We start from the raw sequence: 26,033 nt of genomic DNA on the forward strand, positions 1-26,033 counted from the left end.
AATACCCTACTGGAGGCAATCTGTTAAACAGTTAATAAGCTATATATCACTCATTCGTTTATCACTAAATAGCCTGAATAATTTTATTTCTGCTGGCAAAATATCTTAAAAATGACTACTGGGGCATGTAGAATTTGGAAAGTATCTCTAGAGAGCTGCTTTTTTTTTTTTTTTTACTCTAATAAATTGAAAAAAGAAATACTAAATCTATTCCTTAAAGCACTAAAATATGCATGTTTATGTGTGGCCCAGGGTTTCTGGTTTTGAAGGCCTGGCCCCTGCTCTCTAGGAACTGCTGTTTTGTAGAAGAGGTAAAAATGTATGTAATGATTGTAACACAAAGTGTAATATATGTTAGGTGCCATGTGAGTGACTTACAATGTTATGGGAAGTCTGATATACATGTCAGCTACATCAGAATAACCTACAATACATTTAAAAAATAAAGAGGGATCCCTGGGTGGCGCAGCGGTTTAGCGCCTGCCTTTGGCCCAGGGCGCGATCCTGGAGACTCGGGATCGAATCCCACGTCGGGCTCCCAGTGCATGGAGCCTGCTTCTCCCTCTGCCTGTGTCTCTGCCTCTCTCTCTCTCTCACTGTGTGCCTATCATAAATAAATAAAATTTAAATAAAATAAAATAAAATAAAAAATAAAGATCCCTTGGTCATATCTAATATAAAGCTATAAATCCTAAATCTCTGGGGTGAGACTTAGGAATGTGTATATATGTGTGTGTGTCTGTGTGTGTGTGTGTGTGTGTGTGTGTGTATATATATATATATATATTTAGGAATGTATATTTTTAAAGCTCATTTGCTATTAGATATGGTACCCTAACGTTATTCCATAAGTGCCAGTGGTAGTAGTAGCTCCCTGCAAAGAGATCCACTTCCAGTTTTTCTCAATTCAGTCAAGTTCACTAATCCAGTTCATGGCTCTCGATCTTGGCTTCACATGGAGTGAGTTGGAAAGCCTTGGTGATACTTAGGTCTCACCCACAGAGATTCCAGTATTTTTCCAGTTTGCAGCCTGGGTGTTGAGATTACACAGCCAAACATACATAGCAGATGATGTATTTTTGAATATTACAGCCTATTTATAAGGCCATTCATTTATATATCTTACAGATGTGTGTGTGTGTGTGTGTGTGTGTATCTTATAGTTTATCTGCTAGCCATAGTGAATACCTGCAGACTTCAAAATGATGATGATTATGTTAATAATCAATATGAGTGACAGTCATTATGTGGTTCCACTTATACGGGGAATATCAAAAAAATAGTGAATAGGATTATAGGGGAAAGGAGAGAAAATGAATGGGAAAAATCAGAGAGGGTGACAAAACATGAGAGACTCCTAACTCTGGGAAATGAACAAGGGGTAGTGGAAGGGGAGGTGGGAAGGGGGATGGGGTGACTGGGTGACAGGCACTGAGGGGGGCACTTGATGGGATGAGCACTGGCTGTTATACTATATGATGGCAAATAGAACTCCAATAGAAAATATCCATATAAAAAAAGAGTGACAGTCAACATTTATTTTGTTGTTATTAGGTACCAAGTATTAATTTGTTTAATCCACATAAAAATAACTAATACTATGAGGTACAATGCTGTAATAAGTCCCATTTTACAGATGAGAAACAAAGCCTAAAGCCACACAGTTAGAAAATGACAAAACTGGGTTTTGAGACCACGTAGTCTAAGAGTGCGCGCCATTAGTACCATGTCACCTGAATATGTGTTATATGCTACCCCCCATGACGCTCTCATATCCTTGAGCCACGTCATATGTGTTTACGTTGCCTTGAAATACCTTCCTCCAATCTCTTATATGGTGATATTTAACCATTTTCAGTTCACAGCACAAATGTCACCTCCTTATAAGGTGTTTTCCCTACTTCCCTTCCCTGAGAACTGATATTCCTGGGATAGCTATTGTCAGAGTCTTTTAGTTACGTACTCATTTGGTCTGTCACATTGGTGTGAGCTCCTTAAGAGAAGGGAGTATGCTTTGTTTTTGTTATTCCCTTAACAATGTCTGGAATATAATAACTATTTAATACATACTGACCAAGTGAATGACTAAATGGAGGAACGCATCACTGAATGTATGGGAAAGCAAAAGTGTGTTCTAATCTCATAAGTAAATTAAGTTAATTGAATTGATTAAGAGGCCAAGCCAAAAATGTGTCAGAAGCCAGTATTAAGCTGCTTGAATCCTGAATGTGTTTGGATTTCATTTGTAGATCATGGGGGATTATTGAAGATTTTAAGTAAGGAAGTCATGATACATCTTTCCACCAAGAGGACTTAAGAAAACTCATGTGGACCAATTGGGAAGTCCTGTAAACAAGTCTTACTCTTACAAATCATCCTGGGTACAATTTTATCTCTATCCAGGGAGGCCTACCTCCGTCTAGCCAAAGTCAGACACACAATTACTTGTAGCGGGGGATGGAAGTGAGGAAAATGTGAGGAATGAAGGAATGGTGCTAAGCCTGTATCCAAGAGGTGGGATAAGGCCATAAACTATAAAGGGAGTTGCAAATGCTGTGGTTAGAGAGGTGGGGCATGTGTTACAAGAGAAATAAAAGTAATTTGGAAAAGAAGAGAGGAAAACTGCAGGGAAAAGGTCTATATTTAGCTGATAGTGGGTGAGTGGTAAAGTGGTGAGCCTGGAGGTTTAGGGAACCCAAAATTACTAGTAACGGTGAAAGAAGTGTTTTCTGAAGGTAGACCCAGCAGTAGTGTGCAAAATAGTCTAGAGCAAGGATTGGTAATCTGGAGAGCTAAGAATAATTTTTAGTTTTAAGTGGTTGAAATAAGTTTTTTAAGATTTTCTTTATTTGTTGAGAGAGAGAGAGAGAGAGAGAGAGAGAGAGCGAGCGCTGGGGGAAAGGCAGAGAAAGAGAGAGAATCTCAAGCAGACTCCCTGTTGAGCACAGAACCTGACATGGGCTCTGTCTCATGACCCTGAGATCATGACCTGAGTCGAAATCAAGAATTGGACACATAACTGACTGAGCCACTCCTGTAACCTGAAAAAAAAATTAAAAAAAATATTCATGGCATGTGAAAACTACACAAAATGCAAATTTGGTGGAACATAAATACAGTTGTATTGGAAGAAATACAGCCATGACCATTCATTTCAGTATGGCTTATGGCTCTTTTGATTTGGCTACAGTGGCAGAGATGAGAGTTATAGCTGAGGCATATATGGCCCACAAAGCATCTGCAAATTTTGGGCCTTTGCAGAAAAAGTTTGATGAGACTGGAAAAGTTAAAAGTGAAATCCACTAGGAATCTCACTTAGAGTATTACAATAGCCTGTGAATGTAGTAGTAGAGAGATTTACAGTAGCTTCTGAATTAAATAATAAAGATATTTTATCATGTGTAGCCTTTTAAAGTTGAACCATGTGTAGCCTTTTAATGTCTCAGGGAATAAATTGGAAGGGTATGGGGCAAAAGAGGAGTTAAGAGTGGAGTGTTATGATAAGGGGTTTGGATCCAGTAGACATGTGGGTCCATCTGATCAAGAGAAGGACTAGGAAGCTGAATTTGAGCAGAGCTGCAGGACCAGGAAGCACAGAATGCTTGGGAATGGGAAAAAGTATGAAGGTAGAACCAATGAGTGAGCCAGAATTGGCCTTAAAGGAGAGGATAGGAATTAGTGTCTTGACTGTAGTAGGCATTTAATTACTCTGTTGACTAAATGAGAACTGGTAGGGCAGTCAAGCAGCAGGGAGTAGGGGAGTAAGGCACTAAGATTCAAGAATGGCGATGCAGAAGTGAGCACATGGCGAGGAGCCTGGATTCAGGGCCCAGCAGCAGTCGGCCTTAATACTGAGCTATTGCATTCCGTACCACTTGGATTTGCAAGACACTCAGTGTGCTTCCACACGTGTTACTTTATTTAAACCCTTCACCACTGATCTGGTAATTTATCTTAGACATTTTTCCCTTCCATTTTACATTTATCATAATGGAAAATTATGAATATCTCTCCAGATACCGATTTATCATGGAGCTAACAAAGCTTAAGCTTTAGGGTCCCTTATTTTCATGGGTCCCATCCCAGGCCCTGGCCCTGTCTTTATCTCAAAGAAAATCTCAAATTATCTAATTTCAGGATTAATAAAACCTTGATCTGCCCTTGTGTTTTATTTAACCGAGATGGAATTGATTGGGGCTGAAGCTTCACATGCAGTGTTTTGTTCTGCTACACCTTGCTGCCCACTGGCTGTCTTTTGTATCTTTCATGGCTAGTAGGCAACCAATTCCTGTGGGGCTCACACTACAGATGAAATGACAAAATTCTAAGCAACCAGCAGATGAGAAAAAAAGCACGTAGACAGGGAAAGCAGCAGTTTCTGATACAATATTTGACAACCAAAAACAGATGAAGAAAACTGCCTGGATCCCTAAAAATAAATATTACACCAAGGCCTGCAAATTTAATATTCCTTTAGAATGATTTGTTACATGAATGGCTAAAATGAGGTTTCCAGATGCCCTCGGTTATTCACAAACATATAATTATTTCGAGGCTACTGAAAATAAATATTAGCATAGAGAAAAGAATGTTTAGGTTAGCTTACAAAAACGCAGCATTTCTATTCCACTTCCATTTATTTTCCCTTTAAAACAATTTAATAACTGAGTCATTACAGGATGTTATAAAATAGGACAGAATAGTCACTGAGCTGATTTCAGCAACTACTTAAATAAAGAGAGGCCTAAGTGTTCACACCAAATGAAAGTAAAATGTTTGTATTTCACTTTGAAAAAATTCTTGAATGTGAGAGCTATCTGCAATAGAATGGAAATACATCTTCTAATTAGTACTTCAGAAAGGTATTATTCTCAGAAAAATAAAATCCTTTTCTGATTTGAACCTGTTAATCATTTCACTTATATGACAGATTTAATTCTAGTTTCTTGTGATTTGTTCGAGGAAGATATTTCAGTCTCCATAAACATCTATTCACATGTGTCTGTGCATGTGTCTTCTTTCCATGACTGTGTGTGTGTGTGTAGTGTGTGTACTAAAAGTTTCCAGATTTCAGGGCACCTGGATGGCTCAGTCAGTTAAGTGTCTGACTTTTGATTTCTGCTCAGGCCATGGTCTCAGGGTTCCGAGATTGAGCCCTGCTTGGGGCTCTGTGCAGGGTGTAGACCTGCTTGAGATTCTCTCTTTCTCTCTCCCTCTGACCTCTGACACCCCCACACCCATGCGTGCATGCCGGTGTATATGCGTGTGCACTCTCTTTCTCTAAAAAAAAAAAAAAAAAAAAAAAAAAGTTTCCAGCTTTCCCTGCAACTGAGTAGCTATTGTGGCTATTTCTTCTTCTTTTTTTTCCCATAAATCTTTCAAGGATAATGAGACTTTTACCTCCTCCTCCCGTTTCCCTGTCCACCACTTTCCATTTGTGTTACTCTTTTTCGTCCCTCTTGAGGAAATAATGAGGATGATTCTGCTTAACTGTGTTTCTGAAAAACTGAATCTAAATTGCATATATACCTACGTGATTCTAAGTAGTTGAATGGGAACTGGCTGACACATTTAATTTACTTTCCTTTTACAAAATGTTGTAGAATAACTCTTAACAAGCCCCAAACCAGAGGTAAGACTTTAGGGTGCCCTTCATCAGAATGATTTGGGTTTTTGTTAAAAATGGAGTGCCTATGTCCTAGTGCAAACCTCCTAAACCTGAACATTTGAGGTTGTAGACTAGGGATGAGCATTTTTAACAGACTTCTCAAGTGATTCTTATTCACATTAAAGTTTGAGAGTATGGGCTTATATATAGCCTTCTTTATTTAAATCCTAGGAGTGTTGCAAATGGATTATGATGTAGTTGCTAAGAATAAAAAAATATTCTTCATCCATAGAGGGAACTTGGGAAATCTTAGTTTTAAAACCTCTAGCTAATTAAGATTCATGAGTAGAAGTGGTTTGTATATAGAAAGACTTTTGCCTGGGTCATTAATTTTTAGAAAGGTTTATAATCTTTCAGGAATTGGATTCATCTGGAAATACACACGGGTTTGCAAACTGACACTAAAATGAACAGCTGAGTGCTTGAATAGAGTAGGAGACATTAAGGAAACAGAATAAGTTGTTAGATAAAATGTAATGTTGGGGAAAAACTGTCCTCCGGGCATCTATTTCCTTATAAAATTCTTGAAAATGATTTTTTCTAATAACAAATCATATATGCAAGACTATAATTATATTCAATAGTATTCTCATATTTTTTCCTTTAGTGTTCCTTTGATTTCTCTATTTTTAAATAAAAATAATGTATTTCCTAAGGGATGACAATAATGAAAAGTTGTAGTACTTAAAAATACAGCAAAAGTTAAGAATAGAGCACTCTAGTCAGTTTTGCTTTTTTAACTTGGGAAAGTTTTGATATGACATAATAAAATGTGGTATTTTAATTTGCAAATTTATTTGATTTCCTATGCCACATAAAGCATTCTGTGCTTACAGTATGATTTTCCTGGTATTATCAATACTTTCTTTTACAAAAGAGATCTGATATTCCTGTAACTAGAACACCACTCTTCTAGCGCCTCAGTCATTTAGAGAAAATTGAGATCAGTACTTCACACAAATATTTGGACAGAATATGCATCTCATGAGGACTAATATCACCAGAGTAGACAATCCCAAAACTCTGGGTACTTAAAACTATCATAAATCCATTTTAGCTATTGGGTAATCCAATATGCCTAGAATAGTCAAAATTTACACCTGTTATCCCAGCCTACTTATTAGTAGTGCCCCCTTCACTCCCAGTTAACCCAATTTAGATAACAAATTATATGCTGATTCTAAATTTGACATTTTCATGTACTGGTACTTAAAAGCCCTTTCTCCCATTTAAACATTTTCACAAATTCTTTCTTTTATGACTATCTCATGATAGGTAATGGAAGCACTGCCAAAAAAGATGAGAGGAAATGGCTCTTCTGGCTTGACCTCCCTCAATTTGGAGATGTTTGTGCTCACAAATCTCATTCCTTGTTGGTTCCTAGCCTCTTGTGTAGTATAGCACCTTCCTAGAAGTGGGAAAAATATCTAGAAAGAAGTGTGCCACTGCTATTTTGATAAAAGGAGAGTTTCTTGAACCTGGATCCAATGTTCACAGTTCCCTGTACCAAGACTGTAGATAAATATAAAAAGAGTGAAAGTGTTTTAGCCCAGTGGTTGGAAACTTAGCCTCTGGAGTTAATCAGATCTGAATTTGCAACCCAGCATCCTCATTTACTTGCTGTGTGATCTTGGACAACTCATTACACCTCTCTAAGCTTCGCTTTCTCTGTAAATGGGAATATTAAAAGTCCTTTCTTCATTTCTTGATAGATCTGTTGTTAGGTATGATTGAATTAAGACATTTATCACAATGTATTATATATATTATCTCCTATTTTGACTGATACTGCCACCACCACAGCTACTGCTATCATCATACTCTTGCTTCCTCTAGATAAATTAAACACTTCTAATAGGGAAATATGAGGAAATATCCTAAGGACAAAAGGGATATACATGATCACTTTATCTGTTGCTTGATCAAATAGGGAAATATGAGGAAATATCCTAAGGACAAAAGGGATATACATGATCACTTTATCTGTTGCTTGCTCAAAGATTGAAAAGGTAAAGGAAGTTACCTACCCCATTCATCTACTCAGTCAACAGATACATACCACTAAGAGCTAGAAACAATAAAAATAAAAAGAATAGTGACCTAAATGTGATTTTACTTTAAACAGCCTTCTTTTCAACTGGATGTCCAGGATACTTCATTACAATTATTTTTAACTGTCCCCCCACCTATTTCTTTTCTCATATATATTAATATTCAAAATAGAAAACATTGATAACTATATCTCATTTTATCCTCCTTAATGGAGGTGGTATTAGGAATGGTCCCTTATATCAGTTATATATTGGTGGCCCCAGCTGGGCTCACTCAGGTAGCTACGTATAGCAGAGAGATCACCTGGGGTCTGGGCTCTGCTGAGGAGGTTGAGATCGCTGGGTCTTTTCTCTTCATGTGGTCTTTCCTCCCAAGAAAGCATTTAATGAAAACAGCAGTGTTCCAGGAGAGCAAACCCCAGTGTGAAAGGATATTTTAAGCCTCTTCTTAGGTCATGTTTGATGATGTCACATTGTTCAAAGCACATCAGATGACAAGCCCAGAGTCATTGTGTGAGAAAAATACAAAAAGCAGAAGTATCAGGAGGGTTAATAACATTGAGAGTCATTAATGTAAGCACCTATCTCAATTATCACATAGTATTTTTTGACAGAATGGAAATACCCCACAATATGTATATAAGGGTAAGATTCTTTCAACTACTGTTATAGCTGAACTAGATATGAATTCTTTCATCTGCAACCTCAGGCATGAAAGAACTTCTTGCCTTATTTCTTAGAATGGAAGGGAGAATTGAGCATTCTCATAACACAGCCTTAAATTTAGACTCCAGTCCTTTATCCTTGATAAGCATTAATGTTTTTATCTCCGAATAAAAAGCAAGATGGATTATCTAGTTTTACTCTGTTCTTGTGCTTATTATATGTTGTACTCTCATTTTTTCCTAAATAATAGTATTGACTTTTCTATGGATTTCCTATTTTAAACAACACTTGAATCACATATTTTAGTTGTAAGAAAATTAGAATAATTTGTAGTATTAAAATGCATTGCAAGAGAAATATTGGTAATGATTTTAACTATAATTCTAAAATTTGATAATCTGCATTTGTTCTTAAAAACATTGCCATATATCTCTACATATACAAAGGTATGTATGTCCTTGTTTTCAATATAATTATTCAAATGATCAAGGAATAATTTTTGAAGTCCTTAATTAAATTGATGTCTTAACTTTTCTTGTATAAAAGACCAAGCAAATTATATATTGACTTTCTCCTTAATCATTTTTAGCTTGAAACTATATTTTTAAATATCACTTAAAGACCTGTGAATCAATTCTGCTGGTTTAAGAAATGAACTAATAGAGGTAGCTTGAGCAAGTTATCTTAGTGACTTATATCAGTAAGATTGCTTTTATGTTTTCATATTTTAAATGATTTCTCAAAAATACGAAAACCTTAGAATAATCCTGGAGAGAAAATGTCTGATCTTAACTGAAATCTAACCTCAAGAGCTTGGGTTCTTCATTCTATAAGGGGGTAGGGGATTTGTGGGGAGGAAGAATTATTGCTGTCTGAATAGTAGAGTCTTTAGATCAAATGCTAGGAATAGTAGATAAAAAGAAAAGCCTTAAGTAAAATATACAAAAGTGAAACAAGCGGAGAAGAAGAAAACTATTGTTTCCATGACTGTAGTGGCAAAGAGAAGGGACCACAAAAGAGAGGCAAGTGAGTAAATGCTCCTATGTGTCTGATTTTCAGAATTGTTGATCCTGATATCTGAGAATCAAAGTTTTCCTCTCAAATAGCTTTTTTTTTATGATAATAGGCTATGCAAGATAAAACCAGCTGTCTCAGAGGGAAAACACATTTCTTTCTCTTACATTCCAAATACTTTTCGTTTATAAGCAAGCTTCAGACACCTTAGGTCAATCCTGTCTCTTGGGGAGGATAATCATTTTAGGATTTGATAAAAGTGTAACACCCATTGCAATTACTGCAAGATGTTTCAGTAGTACAGGGCTTTTTTTTTTCAGTCATTAAAATTAATGATTTCAGGTTTATTCTCATCAAAAGTGTTATTATGTTGGGGGGCACAGGAGGATCTCACTTTTTACCTATGTTTCTGAAAACTATAAAACAAATCAGGTCATCACAAATTGGCCCATATTTTCACCTTAACAATTTGATTGTTGGAAGTTTTATTCCTAATCCAGAATTTAGCACCAGATGTAACTAAAAATAATTGATAGCATATTTAGATTGTAATAAATATAATTATTAAAATTCATTTCTCAAGCACAATAAAATAGTCAAGTGTGTTGAATATATTCATGGTAAAATAAGAGCTCATATATATTGAACATTTTCTGTGTTCAGAACACTAAATACAATTATGGTATTATATCATTGAATCTTCTGTTAGGTGTTAATTTCTTATTATAGATGAGAAAACTAGAGGTTAAAAAACCAATATGAAATTGATAGGAATACCTGAATTAATGATCTTAAACACCTTATACTCTGTGGCTTAGAATTTAAGAAAACTAATGTATAACAGTATACAGAACATAAAGTACTTTCATCATTTCACCAAATAAGCATAACATATTATAGTAAGAACTTATATGTAATTATCCACAGTTGTGTTGGCCTTCTAGAGGGAAAGGATACCCTAGAATAGAGAAGCAGCTAATGATGGCTTGGGTAGATTAGAGATTCCAGTAGAATGAAGAGTTGTGGAAACTGGATTCAGACATTAGAAAATTATATGAAGAAGTAGCTAAAGGTTTTTGTGTGGGACCCAAACAGCAAGAAATGAGGTAATAGCAATTAGATGTGCAATGCAGATTTCAGAAGAGGTAGACATAGACAGGAATTAGATGTGGAGCAAGAATTAGTCAAGAATGGGAACTATGTAAGTTTGCTCCTCAGCAATGGGACTAAGATCAGAATGCAGTTAAGAAAGAGATTCAGAGTGGGGAAAAGGAACAGTAGTAACTGGAAAGCTCAGTGAAGGTGACTGCCACAGTAAATGGTCTTGTCCAAGTATGCCAAAGACACGGTCTAAACTCGGGGTCCAGAGTCACCTTCCTCTTGTTCTTTACCTCAGAGAAGCCGTGAGAAGCTCAACAAGTTGCAAGAAAAGCTGAGTCCTGTGTTTCTGGTTGCTGATAGAGTTGAAAAGCATTCCCAAAGAACAACATGTAATTAATTAAAAATGGAAATAACTCTGCCATTCTGTGTTTATGGTGAGGGGAGGTGGGGAAAGTACCAGGAGATGAGAAGGTAAAAAGAAAGAAAACTGAGCTTTGGATACCCACTGAAAGTCAGTGCTACCTGGAATGGAGCTAAGTTTAGACAGGAAACAGGACAAAAAAAAAGTAATTCCTTTAAGAGCCTTTCAAATGCTTCCAATATGTACTATGTACTCCACTGGCTCCTATAAACACAGACATGAAAAGGCACACTGTCTACTTTTATAATCCTCCCCATCTAGTTGAGGAGGTAAAGGAGAGCAAAAATCATGGAATCATGTAGAGGTAGTCATGGGATGAATGGGTCAAGAAAAGGACAGTAGTTCGGCCTTAGTCCTTGGGGAATGGAGAGGAGCAAGGAGATGATGACTCACAGAGAATATACTTTTGGTTGTGTCTTGAAAGTTTGAATGGGAACGACACAGGTGTGTAATGAAGAACAGCTAATCCAGGAAGGCAGAATGACAAACATCCTGCAGGGGCAATGTAGCCTAGTATATTTAGGAATTGAAAATATGGCATTAATATGTTAATGTAATATGTTAGGGTCCAATTGGGAGACACAGAAGAAAACTAAAACAATAATTTGGACAGGAATTGAAAATATGGCATTAATATGTTAATATAATATGTTAGTCAGGGTCCAATCGGGAGACACAGAAGAAAACTAAAACAATAATTTGGACAGGAAAAGTTTGACATGGAGAATTATTAACTATAACAGGATTTGAATAAGTAGAGATTCTCTAGTAAGAAGTAAGCGAACTGTAAAGATAAAGGAATAGCAAATGTAGGGAGTAGCTGCCATTCCTAGAGCTGAGGGAGGGCTCCTAATATAACTAACTCCTCCCCCTCCCTGAAACTTGTAGCCCCAGCGCTGAGATCTGGACCTTGCTAGAGAGGGCATGGCTGTGGATAATTACTGCGTGGCAGAGAAGTTGGTGGAATGCTCAGTTGGTGGAATTTGCTGAAAATGTGTCCTCGAAACTTTACCACAAATCGGCCCTCTAAGGAATCGAAGAAAGATGTTCATGGATATCTCACTAGGCTACCAAACTACCTAGGGGAACACCGGGGAAATGTGGGCCGCCGCTGGCCACTGTGTGCTCTAAGGGCCCAGTGCTGGAAAAGCTCTATGCTGTAAGGAGCTGATGCTGGACAAGGAAACTTCTGGCACTGTATGAGCCTACAGCTGGAGCAGGTGCTGGGCAAGTTGCATTCTTAGAGCAGTCCAGAGCATATACCAGGACCAGGAATGAAAACCCCTTCCTGCTCACCCTGCCTCACCCTGTACTGACGAAGATCAACTTCATCACAGCCGGTAGGAAAACTTATTTAGGTGGCCTGGCTTCATTTTCACAAAGCAAGCAATGAACAGTGAAATTTGGAACCGAAGGGCAATAAATCGATAATGACACAATGGATTACACAGTGCTCAAGGAATTATGGATGGTGCTGGAGAAGGAAGCCAGGGCCAGATAATTATGGATACAGGGAGGAGCAAGGGCTTAGATAAAACTGTAGTCCCTGCTCTATAATGTGTCACAGAACCTTGGCTCTGGATCCAGTACCTTATGAAAATAGGTACTCAAGTTCTTCTTGAGACTGTAGAGAGAAATCCAAAGAAGAAAACTCATACTCTAAGCTTGCCATGCAGTTAGTTCTGTTTTTCTGTGTCAATTCATGTAGAATCCTCAGTTTCTTAGAACCATGTGTGGCATAATGTGAGTATCAGATTTTACCATGACTTGGGCCAAGTAGTATAAATAAAATGAGTAATGGCTAAAGGTGTGCTCCTGTCAGATTTTCAGAGAAGCTCACCCCCAGCCAACAATTCTAAACAGATTCCTTTCTAGCAAAATACTGCCCAAAAGCCAGCTTCCCTTCCCCCTGACATTTATCTGAATTTGTAATTATATATTAATGCACAGTATTTGATTGAACCTGTATTCCCTACCAGCTGTAAGCTTCAAGAGGACAGAGACTGTTTTTGCTCTCTGAGTGGGTTGTTCAGTGCTTGGCATGTAGTAGCACATGCATAGTAAGTGCTTCTTGGATGGGTAGTTGACAGATTATTTTAGATTTGGCTGTGATAGTCTTGATAACCCAGAAAATCTTCTGTCATTCTTCGCACCTTCAGATAAGAATATCGTTATTAATCTCATTTAGGTCTGGAGTGCTTCTGATACCAAAAAGTGATGCTGGTCAAGGGTTTCACTATTTAGGGTCTTTTAAAAAAGATTTTATTTGTTATTTATTTGAGAGAGAGAGATAGAGAGATAGAGAGAGAGAGAGAGAGAAGGCATATGAGCAGGGGAAGAGGTAGAGGGAAAGGGAAAAGCCGACTTCATGCAGAGTAGGGAGCTGAACCACACCTCGGGTCTCCATCCCAGGACACCGAAGTCAGATGCTTAACCAACTGAGCCACCCAAGGGCCCCCACTATTTAGGTTTTTGAAATTACCCATCAAGCATTTTTACTTCCTCCTCTTATTTTCAGCGTTGCTGTTGTCTCTGCTCCAGCACTGTGCAGCTCCCCTTCTTCCAGCCACCCTTTTTTCCACTGTGATTGCTGCATCAGGCTTCCTCCTTTAATGGCCGTTCTCTTCCCAGAAAGCAAAGAAATGGGAAGGAGAAAAGCCTTGATTAAATTCTCTCTCTTTTTTTTTAATTTTTCATGGTTTACTGCTATAACCTATTCAAAAATATATACAGTCACAATTTAGGTAAAGTATATTTGAGTTTGAAAAATTTACTGCCAATCGAAAATATATATCTGGTATGAAAATTAATACCTTGAGCTGTGACTGTCAAAATTCTTTGAACTAATGGGCCTTTACAGGGAGTGCATTATTCAGAATAGTTTAAAATAGGCAAACAATGCACAAGGAGATTCATAAGCTATAAAATTATTCTAAGCCTGAACAAAATTTCCCTGATCTTTAAAGGGATTTAGCTATTAATTTTTAAATGCTGAACATAGTTGACATTTCAAATTGAATTGTTACTGAAATAATCACATTGAATCTCTTGGTTAAATGTTCAAAGTAGAGCGCATGAAATATGCATGTTACCAAATCAAGGCAAAGGGAATTTCTTCTGAACACATGACTTTTTTGTTGTTGTTAAATGTTAGATGCTTTTTATGTAGAAATAAAATAATCTCTTATGAGTAAGATATGCTTACTCTTTAAAAAAAATTCTAGTGTGTGGAACTCAAGGAGTTTATGCAGTGTTTATTCTATAGTTACTTTACTGCACATCCACTATTTGCGAGGAAGCGAATTTAAAAACTGATGAAACTCAGTTTCTCATGTCAAGATAATTAGATTCTGATGGTTAATACTGGGAAAATACACTATCTCAAGGCATTGCAAAATATCAGTAATATTTCCCAAGACCAGATTTCTCTAAGTGTGGTATATGTATCTTTGTTATTACATTAAGTAAGTTTATGTGGTACATGATGAACCTTCTATAATTTCATTCTATTTTTTGTTTTGTATGCCTACTTTCCACTCTAGTCATAGAATATTCTAGTTTTTGTTTTAGTAACCATATAAAGTTTACTTCTTATATAAATATAAATTTGTTAGACAGTTTTTTTAAATCACGTGTGAAGAATGATACATATGGAACACAGATGTTCACAATCATAAAGTGATTCCCTAGAACTAATGTTTGAGAAACAATTAAAAATTCTCATGGTAGGTGTTTGATAAATAGTTGTTGAATGTATGAATAAATGAATGAGTAATGTGTTGTTTTAGAAGTTTATATTTCTAATAAATAGAATCAAGGAGGAAGTATATCTAGTGTATTTTTCTAGATAGTTCTTTATAATGTATTCCTAATCAACAATGTTTCTCCTCCTACCTTTGTCAAAATGCCTCATTTTCTAGGAGCTTCTATGCAGTTTGTTCTGCTGGTGGGGTGTCCCTTATAGAACTAAGAATTAAGAAAACATTTATAAAGTAATTACAAAAGTGAAAATTTATTTAATGAAAACTAGAGTGATGTAGGGAATTGCTCAATATATGGATTAAATGTACTTTTAAATATATTTGAGTATCAAAAAGTCACTTACACTATTGACCTTAGTTATAAAACAGACTGTATGTCCTGAGATTTCTAGGTTTTAGGAATGTTAGGAAGCCGAAGGATTTTATAAAATATTTCCGGGTGAATCATGCTAGTATTCCAATTGGGATGTCTTCTCTTCTCTTCTCTTCTCTTCTCTTCTCTTCTCTTCTCTTCTCTTCTCTTCTCTTCTCTCTCTTCTTTCTTCTCTTCTCTCCCCTCCCCTCTCCCTCCCCTCCCCTCCCCTCCCCTCCCCTCCCCTCCCCTCCTCTCTCTTCTCTCTTTTCTTTTTTCCTTTTTTTTGAGAGTAGAAAAAATAATTAAAGCATTAAATTGTACAAATTACAAATCTGTTCCAAAATATACTTACATTAAATAAAATACGCATTTCAGTAAGATATCTACAGTGAATGACTATGAGTCTGGGAAGCTTCAGGACATCTAGGCAGGGACAGCATCCATGGGAGGAGCTAAGAGAATGTGCATCCAATCACAGTATGCAGCGGGTTTCTTATGGCCCATCCCGCATGCGTGAGCTACACTGAGCACATCATCATCACTTGTGCAGGGAAGGATTTTGTTTGGGAAAAGGGGAAGAAACCAGCATTAGCCTCAATTCTGAGTTCATTACAACTTCTGAGGAATCTTATCAATAGCCTATACAGTACAGTTTCCAAAAAGTAAACCTGTTAAGGTAAGCAAACAACTCTTTAGAACCCCAAACACATTTTCTTGCTGTATTTGTGTGGAACTCTCCATCTACATTAGGCAGTCGTGAAGAGGTGAAGAGGTTCTTCTTCAGGACAGCATTGTCACAGGATGTGGATGACCCTCTGGGTCTGAGGGGAGCTCAAGGCTCCCTCTTGGTTGAGGTTGGAGACAAGCCTACAACATGCAGTCCACAGCCCCACCGTCTCCTCCTCCTGTCATCTGGCATAACACCTAATGTAGTCTTCCACTTTATTCCCGAAGTCCTCCTTGTCCCTCTGGTGATGTTCCACAGCTTCAATATTCAGTATTCAGCAGATCATCAAAATTCAAAAGATCAGTAAACAAAGAGCTTAATCCCCAAACAACATCCTATAATGTCCCTATGGGAGCCCAGCCATGGAATGTTCTCTCAGTAAACTTAGACATGTGTCACCTGTCTCTGGGATGTTGGGGTGCCAGACCCTGCAGGCATTTCACTTTGGGAGTCCCCATGTTGTAGGCATCAGGAACCTCTGTTTCCAACTGAAATTTTCCACCCAGATAGGAACACTCCTCTGGGGTTGCAGTTAGCTGAAAGCAGTGGATCTTGTTTGGATCAGGAAAATGCACCTTACATGTACACGTCAATTTGCTTCAAGCTCCACAGCCTCTTTAACGAGCAGCGTGCCACATACGGACACCCTCCGGGTGGAGTCAGAGGCTGTGGCTGATGTCCAGGAGACCATCTGCCCAGCTTGCTAGTCAGCGTCAGCATCACTGCTACCTTTACCCTGGGCACCCCGAGACAGGTGCCAGCTGCACTGGCCCCGGCCAGTGGGATGGGTTTCTGTTGATAAGACACAAGAGAAGGACACAGGCTTACCTGATCTAAACAGTTGTCCGTGGCTCCTGCTTTTTCATACATTTCGTGTAAACTTACTTCTTGGAGTCTTCTCAGCATATGCAGTCAGATATGTAGGGACCGTAGAAATTTTAGGGTGTTAGATTCCTTACAAGGATGTGTCTCCATTTTCATTAGTTTTAATGAAACTCATTTGAATATGAAGTTTTTACATATCTGGCCTCTAAATGTTTTCTGGAGTATGCTCGAATCAGTGCAGTAGGCAGACTGACCCAGGGATTACAATAAAAGAATTATCACCAGATAATTCAAATTTGAAAAGAAAGAATATGGAGCAGAGACTTAGTTTAGCAGTTTAATAGGCCAAGAGGGAAAGTTTGCCTTTGTTTTTTTTGTATCAGGATATCTCAGAATGGCGTTTAACACTATAGAGTTCTCTATACTGAAGACATTTCTTCCGTATAGTCCATCCTCATTTTGGAATTCTTTCTTTTTTTTCCTCAGTTACTTTCAGTAAATAATTATGCTTCTTCCACTTTTCTTCAAATTCAATAAATTTCAAAAGTGTGCATTTAATTTATGCTGACCACCAGTGTCCATCTGATTTAGCAAAAATCCTAAGTAGCAAACTCTACATCATAAATTTACATCATATAATCTCTTGAATGTTAAATTTGTTCAAATATTTATTCAGTGTTTGCTACACATTAGGTAATATCACGTTGCATCATAAATACAAATATAAACAAGATATAGGTCATAGTTTCTGGGGCTTCAAATTCAGGAAGGGAAGCTAATGTCTTCCATCTTACACATTTTAATTGCAAAATGAGAAAAAAAGAAAGTATGCGCTAATAATGTTTTTTCTATATATAATAATAATAATGGTGTTTCTAAGGAGTGCATCCTTCTTCTGTTTGTCTAACATCCCTAGTTTTTACAGGCTATGTGGTCTTGTTCTTGCTCTTACCCCTTCCTGCAATGCTCTGCTGCAGATGTAGTGTGATTGGCAATCATCATTCTTATCTAAGACCACATGTCAGTAAAATTTCCTTGACTGTCTGATCTAAAAGAGCTTTTCTCCTACCCCATTACTCACTCCATTATATCTCTTGGTTTTCTTCAGAGCCTATATCTTTCGCTAAGTTTGCCTTTGTCATATATGCTTGTTTGTATATTGTGTATATCTCTTGACAACCATATAATTCTAGAAGGGTGGATACGAGGGCCTTGAATAACACACTGAATAAATATCACTTAATACGAACAAATTAAATAATGTGTATTCAGTATTTTATAACTGGCAGTGTGTTTGGCTAAGTGAATTCACAATATACATCATTTTCCTAAAATGGGGCTGCTATGTGAGAGAAGAGGACTTGGAATTGGAAGAACTGGGTTTGGAGAAGGTCATGGAGGCTACCAAAGCACTGTCTTCTCTGAAACAGGGGAAATCAACCTTGACTATTGGTACACTGGTTTGTCTGTATCAGCAGTGTAGTGTTAATAATAAATTATTGTTATTTATGAATGATTTTCTTGTAAAATATTGTAGTGCTAACAATGTTATCTCTGTAATATCACTCACATATTCCTGTTGGGAGAAGAAAAGGCATTACAAGAATCAGTATAGCATTAGTGACTATTTCTCAGGACATTAATATAATGATTTTGAATTACTGTAGTGTTTTTTACCCTAAAATTTTTTGACCTTTTAAAAATAATTTATATACGTTTCTGGGAATATTTTGTGCATAGTAGGAGTACCTTGCATGTATGTCATAATAGAAAACAGTTTGAGAGCTATTGCTCCAAGTTACCTTTGTAGGAAAACAGGTATTCTGGATAGGCTCAATAACTCAAGCTATAATTTTGCTTAGGGGAGAGAAGATGATCAATGTATCTTTGTGTACACAGTGCCTTACCAATGTCTGGGACACTGAAAATGATCTCAAAATCATCTGTCAAATATAATTTATTAATAAAATAAATAAGTGATATGTTTTAACTGACATAATGAGACACTATAAGACATTTACCATCAATTGATAGAACTAACTTTGGTAGTCTAGGCTTTTAAAAAGTGATTATGACAATTATACTTCCCAAGTACCCCATCATTAATTTAGGCATCTCTCACTAGAAAAATGGGATTAGATCTACTCTTTGTTGGTGATTCCAACAAGGTGGGGAGACTTTCCTGAGTAGGTATTGTGGTTTATAATAACCTATTCCAGTCTTTACAAACTTCACATGTACACTATTAATGCTTTTTGGCTTATGCTGTTTTCACTCCCTATGATTCTCTATTCCTACAATAAAAATAATTGAAGTAAATGATGTTATTTATAGGAGTTTCTTTCCTCTTTGACCTTTAGGGACTGTTATGGGTTGAATTGCATCCCACATAAAGATGATGAAGTCCTAACCTCTATTACATGTGAATATGACCTGATTTGGAAATAGGATCTTTGCAAAGGATCAAGTTAAAATGAGATCATTAGGATGGACCTTAATCAAGTATGACCCATGTTCTTATAGAAAAAGGATTTGGACACAGAGAAGGAAGACAGTGTGAACATACAAGGAAAACACTGTCTATAAGCCAAATATCTGAGAGGGAGGCATAGAATGGATTGTTCCTTATAGCCCTTAGAAGGAACTAACCCTTCAGACATCTTGATTTTGAACTTCTAGTCTCTAGAACTGTGAGACAATATATTTCTGTTGTTTAAGCCACCCCAGGTTTTGGTACTCTGCTACAGCAGCCATAAGAAACTAAATAGTGAAGGGACAGAAATTAATTGAGAATCATGGTTTAGGTAATAAATAACTGGAATAATTTAAAAATATTTTGTTAGTTATTAGAGTTATAGATAGAACAAGTTTATTAATGATTAAAGTAACTTGCAAATAATTTATTTTTATATAAATTACCACAGGCAATGTGGGAAAAAATTTAGGAAACAATTTGCCCACAAGGGGCAGCTTGTTGCCTGAATGTGAACTGTTATCAAACACTAATTAATCTGACCTTAAATTTTCCCATTGGGAAGGGAGCCAGTCTGCACTTAAATTAACCATGAATTTTTTTCTTGGGTTCAGGAACCTTCTCTGATGTGTGGTTTGCCCACAACATATGGGTCTTCCACTCCAGGCTTCAGATTAACTTTGACATCAAAAGCCCTGTAACTCCTTGCAAAATAGTAAAGCGATGTGTCATCCTCTATTATCCTATCTTCTGTTATCCTTTTATGAGGAAAGAATGCTTTCTCTTTTACATAGGGTGATCCTAACCACATGTGATATAGACTTGCAACCAAAATAAGAAACTATGCATGTATGATTTTATATCTACTGTATGAGATTACCTTTACCGACTCGTCAGAATCAGTACAGAGAATCTTTGGCAACTGAATTATGTATCTTTCATCAAACTCATTCATTCGCTCAATTCCAAATTTCTTTTTGCAAATGCCATGTAAACTGAAAAGAATTTCTATATTGAAAATGCTGTAGCTTTTCCCTTAATTTCTCTATAATCGGGTTTCTTTTGGAATATTGCCTATTTTTATATCTCTTTTTTAACCAATATTTTTTAAAAATATTTTATTTACTTATTTGAGCATGAGAGAGAAAGCACATGAGAGAGAGGGAGAGGGAGAGGGATCACAAGCTGGGGGGATGGAACGGGTTGAGGTAGAAGCAGACCCCCTGCTGAGCAGGGAGCTGGATGCCAGACTCAATCCCAGGATTTGAGGATCATGACCTAAGCTAAAGGCAGAGACACTTAACTGACTGAGCCACCCAGGTTCCCCGCCTATTTTTATTTCTGAATATTTAAAATGGCTGTCAAACAGGAGATTTAAAGAAAAGAATATAGAATTATTTCCTGAAATCAAGGCTAACCCAAATGTCTCTAACATTCAAATTGGAATTTATAACCATTAGAATGATCCCTTCATCCCTTCACTTAAAGGCAAATACCACCCAAGAACAGGTGGTATCAGGAAGGAGAAAAATTAACTTACTTAGTCTTATTATTCAGCTTCCTATAATCACCATATGTTTAGATTAAAGACAGGAAGAAATATGATCAGGACTGAATGTTTTGTGACTCCTCCAAATTCCTGTGTTGAAGCTCTAATCCCCAATGTGATGGCACTTGGAGGTGGGGACTTCGGGAGGTGGGTAATTATGTCATGAAGCTGGATCCCTCATGTACGAGATTGGTGCTTCTATGAAAAGAGAGAGAGGAGAAATGGTCTCCTCTCTCTCTGAGAAATCTGAGAATTCAGCAGGAAGGTGACTGTCTGTAAACCAGGAGAGGGCCCTCACCAGGAGCCTGACCGTGCTGGCACCTTGATCTCATCCTTCCAGCCTCCAGAACTGTAAGAGATAAAAAGCCACCCAGTCTATGCTATTCTTTTATAGCATCCTGAACCAACTAAGGTAGCAAGGGGACCAGGAAAGACAGCGTCCTCTTATTCCTGGAAAGAAACTTTAGAGATTTTGCCACACGGTGGATTCTGCTTTGGGAACATTTATGCCACTAATCTTACTGTGTTAGAAAGATGTTACTTGGATCCCTGGGTGGCGCAGCGGTTTGGCGCCTGCCTTTGGCCCAGGGCGCGATCCTGGAGACCCAGGATCGAATCCCACGTCGGGCTCCCGGTGCATGGAGCCTGCTTCTCCCTCTGCCTGTGTCTCTGCCTCTCTCTCTCTCTCTCTCTCTCTCTCTCTCTGTGACTATCATAAATAAATAAAAATAAAAAAATAAAAAAAAGAAAGATGTTACTTTACTTTGGCCAGGGAGAGCTACATCTAATAATTTCTGTTAATATCATGGCGATTAAACTTTTAGAAAGGAATTTTTTACAGTGTTAGTAATAACACCTCTTTATAAAACCCAAATAATTCAGAAGGGCATATTGTAAATAAAGGATTTCTCTTTCACTTTCATATGACCCTGTATCTCTTTCATAGAAATAAAAATTGCTCAGATTTTTTTTGACTGTCCTTTGGGATATACTCTATGCACATATAAGTGTATATAGGAAAGATTACGGCTATTAATAATCCATTTGTGCATAAGCAAACTTGCCTCCTCTTTGGTAAATGTGTAAATTAATATTTTAAAGCAAAATGTATGCCAGATTCAGAAATGGAAAAATCAATATCTATTAGATTAACTTACATTTATTTGAATCCTAGCAAACTGTGTTTTCAACATGTTTATTGGCCATTTATATTTTTCTATAATTGTTCACGTACTTCATTCATTTGCCTATTCTTAATTTTTCTTGATATGTGAAAAATACATAATCATTTATGTGAATTGAAGCACATTATGTATAAATACATACATTTTAAACTTGGATTCCTTTCCATATGTACAGTATATTCCATGTTGCATTTTATGAAGGTGTCATTTGTTTTGCCAGTGTCCCTCTTGATGGGCATTTAGGTTGTTTCCTTTTTTCTCCTTCCCATTGCAGATATAAAAAAAAATCAACACACTTGTCTTTGTGCACTTGTTTGATTGCATGTGTAGAATATTAGTGAAATTGTAATTGCTATATCGGTGAATAAATACCTTTTAGCTTTTGATATTTCCAGTTTGTTCTTCCAGAATTTGACAGCAATTTAGACCCTAAGAGCAGTATTAGAGTGCTTGTTTTCCCATACTTTAAGCAACCTTTAGACACTATGTTTATGTCTTATTCTTGAATAACTTGTTAATTTAAAATGGTGGTTTAATTAGTGTTTTCATTTTTAAAAGTAGGAGTGTGATCTTGAGATTTTTTCTGTTAATTTAAGTAAAACAAAGATTTTCACACTCCTCATTTGAGTGATGACTCCAGTGGAGTCACAGGATTTATTTTAATTTTATGCAAAAAAGAAGAAAAATCTCAGAGCTTTTATTTCTTTCTTACACCTTTAAGGAAACACATAAATATGATTACTGGGATCAACAATTGATGGAAAGCAATAAAGTGGAGTTGCAAACTTTTGGAAATTTCCTTTACGTTATATTACTCACGTCATTCTCTGAATTCTATCTAAAAATGGTTCTCAGATAAAACATCCGAGTTCTGTATAGTGATTGGTAACAGAACAGGATTATACATTTTCATACATATCTACATAATGAACTAGAGAGTACAATAGACATTTTGGGGATGTTCTTAATATACCATGTTGTCAGGACATATTTTATGATGTAGAATAGTCTTTTCTGCAGCTTTGGGAGGGAAAAGAGGAAACTTTTTCCTTAATTTTCAGAAAACTATACAAAATATAGGAATTATATTAGTATAGAGAGGGAGGAATTAAACAATTCTGAGAGGCTTAAATTATACATAATCAAGAAGAGCCAAACAGAATTGTAACATACAGAGTATGAAACATGATGTTTTAAATCTGTGTTGTTCTTCCCTGTTTGAATTTTTTTCTCATTTAAAAATAAAGATAATATTGATGTATATGTTTGGAAAACTTGGTAATTACATGCCACATGTTCCATTTTTTTTCCCAAGTTTTCACTTGAACTTTCATTTTTGTGGGTTCTATTTTTACTTCAGCAGTATTTGAATGTTTAATGTGGTTTCTAGGTTTTGTGCCACAATTTTAAAGGCAATAATAATAGGTCTATATTCCCCAAATGAATGATACCATAATGACTGGGTGATGAGCACTGAGGGGGGCACTTGGCAGGATGAGCACTGGGTGTTATGCTATATGTTGGCAAATTGAACTCCAATAAAAAATAAAAAATAATAATAGGTCTAGCTTTTAGAAAATCGGTAGCACTTTAACTTACATTTTTCTATGCTTGAATGAAGACTAAAGATATTCAATTTAACATTTATTATAAAAAACATGTAATATGTATAGTGAACAGGTACCTGTATTTCTCCCTTTTTACTTTTATTACAAAGGGTAAATTAATTTACCAGTGTGTACTATGTGCCACATTTTACGAATAATGCAGCCTTATATATCTATATCTATATATCTAAGAAGCAGAATTCAGAATACTCTTGATCTGATCAGGATTTCAGCAGATATTATTGAATAAATAAATCTTAAACAGTTAAAAATAAATTATAACTTAACAGATGAAGAGTTAAAGATTTAAATATGTAAACAACAGCTTTAACAAACTATTTTATTTATTCATTCATTCATGAGACACACACACAGAGGCAGACACAGGCAGGGGGAGAAGCAGGCTCCCTGCGAGGCTCGATCCCAGGACCCTGGGGACACGTCCTGAGCTCAAGGCAGACGCTCAACCGCTGAGCCACCCAGGCACTTCTAATAAACCATTTTAAAACACTACTTTCCCAATCAAAAATCAGACAAAAGACAAATACAGGTAGTTCAAACAAACTTAAAAAACATAAAAGCAGCTAGTGTGCATAATAAAAATTCTCAAATTCACTATAATTGAATATAAATTAATCCCTATTGAGATAAGTACTTTTCCTTTTTAAACTAATGCATGTTTTCTAAATGATTCTGGTTTTATTTCTGGGCAGAACTAATACACTTATACATTTCTAATGAGTAGGCATTGAAATAATGATTTTCGGACAGTGTAGATCTGTTCCAGGATAGCTAGAGATCTTCATTAGTTCGTATATTTTGACCATGGGATTCCACTTCTACTCTAAAGATATATGCACACATAGAGTTTAGAACTTAGGCTTACTGTAATATTATTTTTAAAAAGGAAATTATTTAGGTGTCCAAAATAGATCATGTATCAAAATTATGAAGTTTGCACACATCCATTAAAATCATATTTTTAAAATAATATTATTAGAAAACACTGCCTACTTCCTGATCAAAGAAAATTTTAGATAACAAAATTTATATATAAACCTATAATGATATGTTAAAATTTGCATCAGAAATTCTGGAAAAAAAATCAACACATTAGCTGTTTACCCTTTTGTATAGGGATGTTATGTAATTTATTCCACATTTTATATATTATTTCAACTTTCAAAATGAGCACATATTACCTTTTAGTATTTGAAAAATATAAAATATTATAAAAACTTCATATATTAAATATGGGGTTCAACCTATGTAGAAAGCAGAAAATAGTTTACATTATTTATTTCATTTGATTTTTAATAATTATGTATAATTACATATTCATAATTATAATGTACATAATGATAATTATCATAATGTGTATAGTCTCATATATATAATACTAAAAAGATTCGCTAAATGTAAATTACTTTTTTTTAATATTTAGCTATTACTGTTTTTTTTCTCTTTCAAGTTTTTGTTTAACTTCTGGTTAGTTTACATACAGTGTAATATTAGTTTCAGGAGTAGAATTTAGTAATTCATTACTTACCTGCAACTCCCAGTGCTCATCAGAAGTTCATTCCTTAATCTCCATCACCCATTCAATCCATCCCCCTTTCTACCCCCCCATCTCCTTCCCTTCCAGTAAGCCTCAGTTCATCCACTATAGTTAAGAGTCTGTTTTCTGGTACTTTTTACCATCTTTAAACTGTTTGTAGTATCAGTTCATCAGCTATATACAATTTTTCCCCTGCTTTCATTTATCAGTATTATATATTGTTACGGTGTTGGCCATGCATACAGTCCTTTTAAAACTTTAATTTAGAAAACCTGTATTCAATTTCAACACAATAAATTTACAACTTGTCACATTAGTATAAAATTCTATTCATGCTTTTTGATTTTTTTCAGAATCTGTCAATTGTTTATGAGAATGGGTGACCATGCATGTAACACGTATAAAACAAAAATACTCATGAAAACTTACTTTAATCTTTGGGATGTGGCATGATCAGTAAGCATGCTTATTTCTTCTTTCATCTTCTGTCAAAACTGCCAATGCATACCATTAAATTTATTCAGTATTGACCAACAGCTTTTTTCACATTTTTAAAAATGTAGTCAATGTTAAAGTTTATAGTCTTCTATAACTGTATGGTTTAGAGCAGTCTGGTAAAATTTAACAGCTCCCACTGCCTCACTTTTCTTCTCATGTTACAAATATTTGAATTAGAAAATGCTTTGAAGGGACATGGGTGGCTCAGGGGTTGAGCATCTGCCTTCAGCTCAGAGTGTGATCCCGCGGTCCCAGATCGGGCTCCCTGCATAGAGCCTGCTTCGCCCTCCGCCTCTCTCTGCGTCTCTCATGAATAAATAAATAAAATCTTTTTTTAAAAAGAAAATGCTTTGGCTTTATGACCTATAATAAAATATCTCCAAATCCTTTTTTGTCCATTCTAATTTAATATTGCATTCTATGACTCCGATCTACCACATGAGAGCAAATCATTTCAAGCCCAACTAATTCATGTCATGAGAATTAACAATTATTTTGTGCTTAATCTCCTTTAATTTATTTCAACAAGTGTCTTTTATGAAGATAGATGCTGTGTCAAATCTACTTTCCTCCAT

The 26,033-nt window shown here is 36.1% G+C and overlaps 1 protein-coding gene and 1 pseudogene across 1 annotated transcript in view; one reads left to right on the forward strand and one right to left on the reverse strand.

Annotated features, from left to right (window-relative positions):
* LOC129520989 (ephrin type-A receptor 6-like) overlaps window positions 1-26,033 on the forward strand; it is a 727,437-nt gene that overhangs the window by 252,776 nt on the left and 448,628 nt on the right.
* On the reverse strand, window positions 15,946-16,484 carry LOC129521028 (NEDD8-conjugating enzyme UBE2F-like; annotated as a pseudogene).

This window comes from Nyctereutes procyonoides, unplaced genomic scaffold, assembly GCF_905146905.1.
Source record: "Nyctereutes procyonoides isolate TBG_1078 unplaced genomic scaffold, NYPRO_anot_genome, whole genome shotgun sequence".
NCBI classification, from domain to species: Eukaryota; Metazoa; Chordata; class Mammalia; order Carnivora; family Canidae; genus Nyctereutes; species Nyctereutes procyonoides.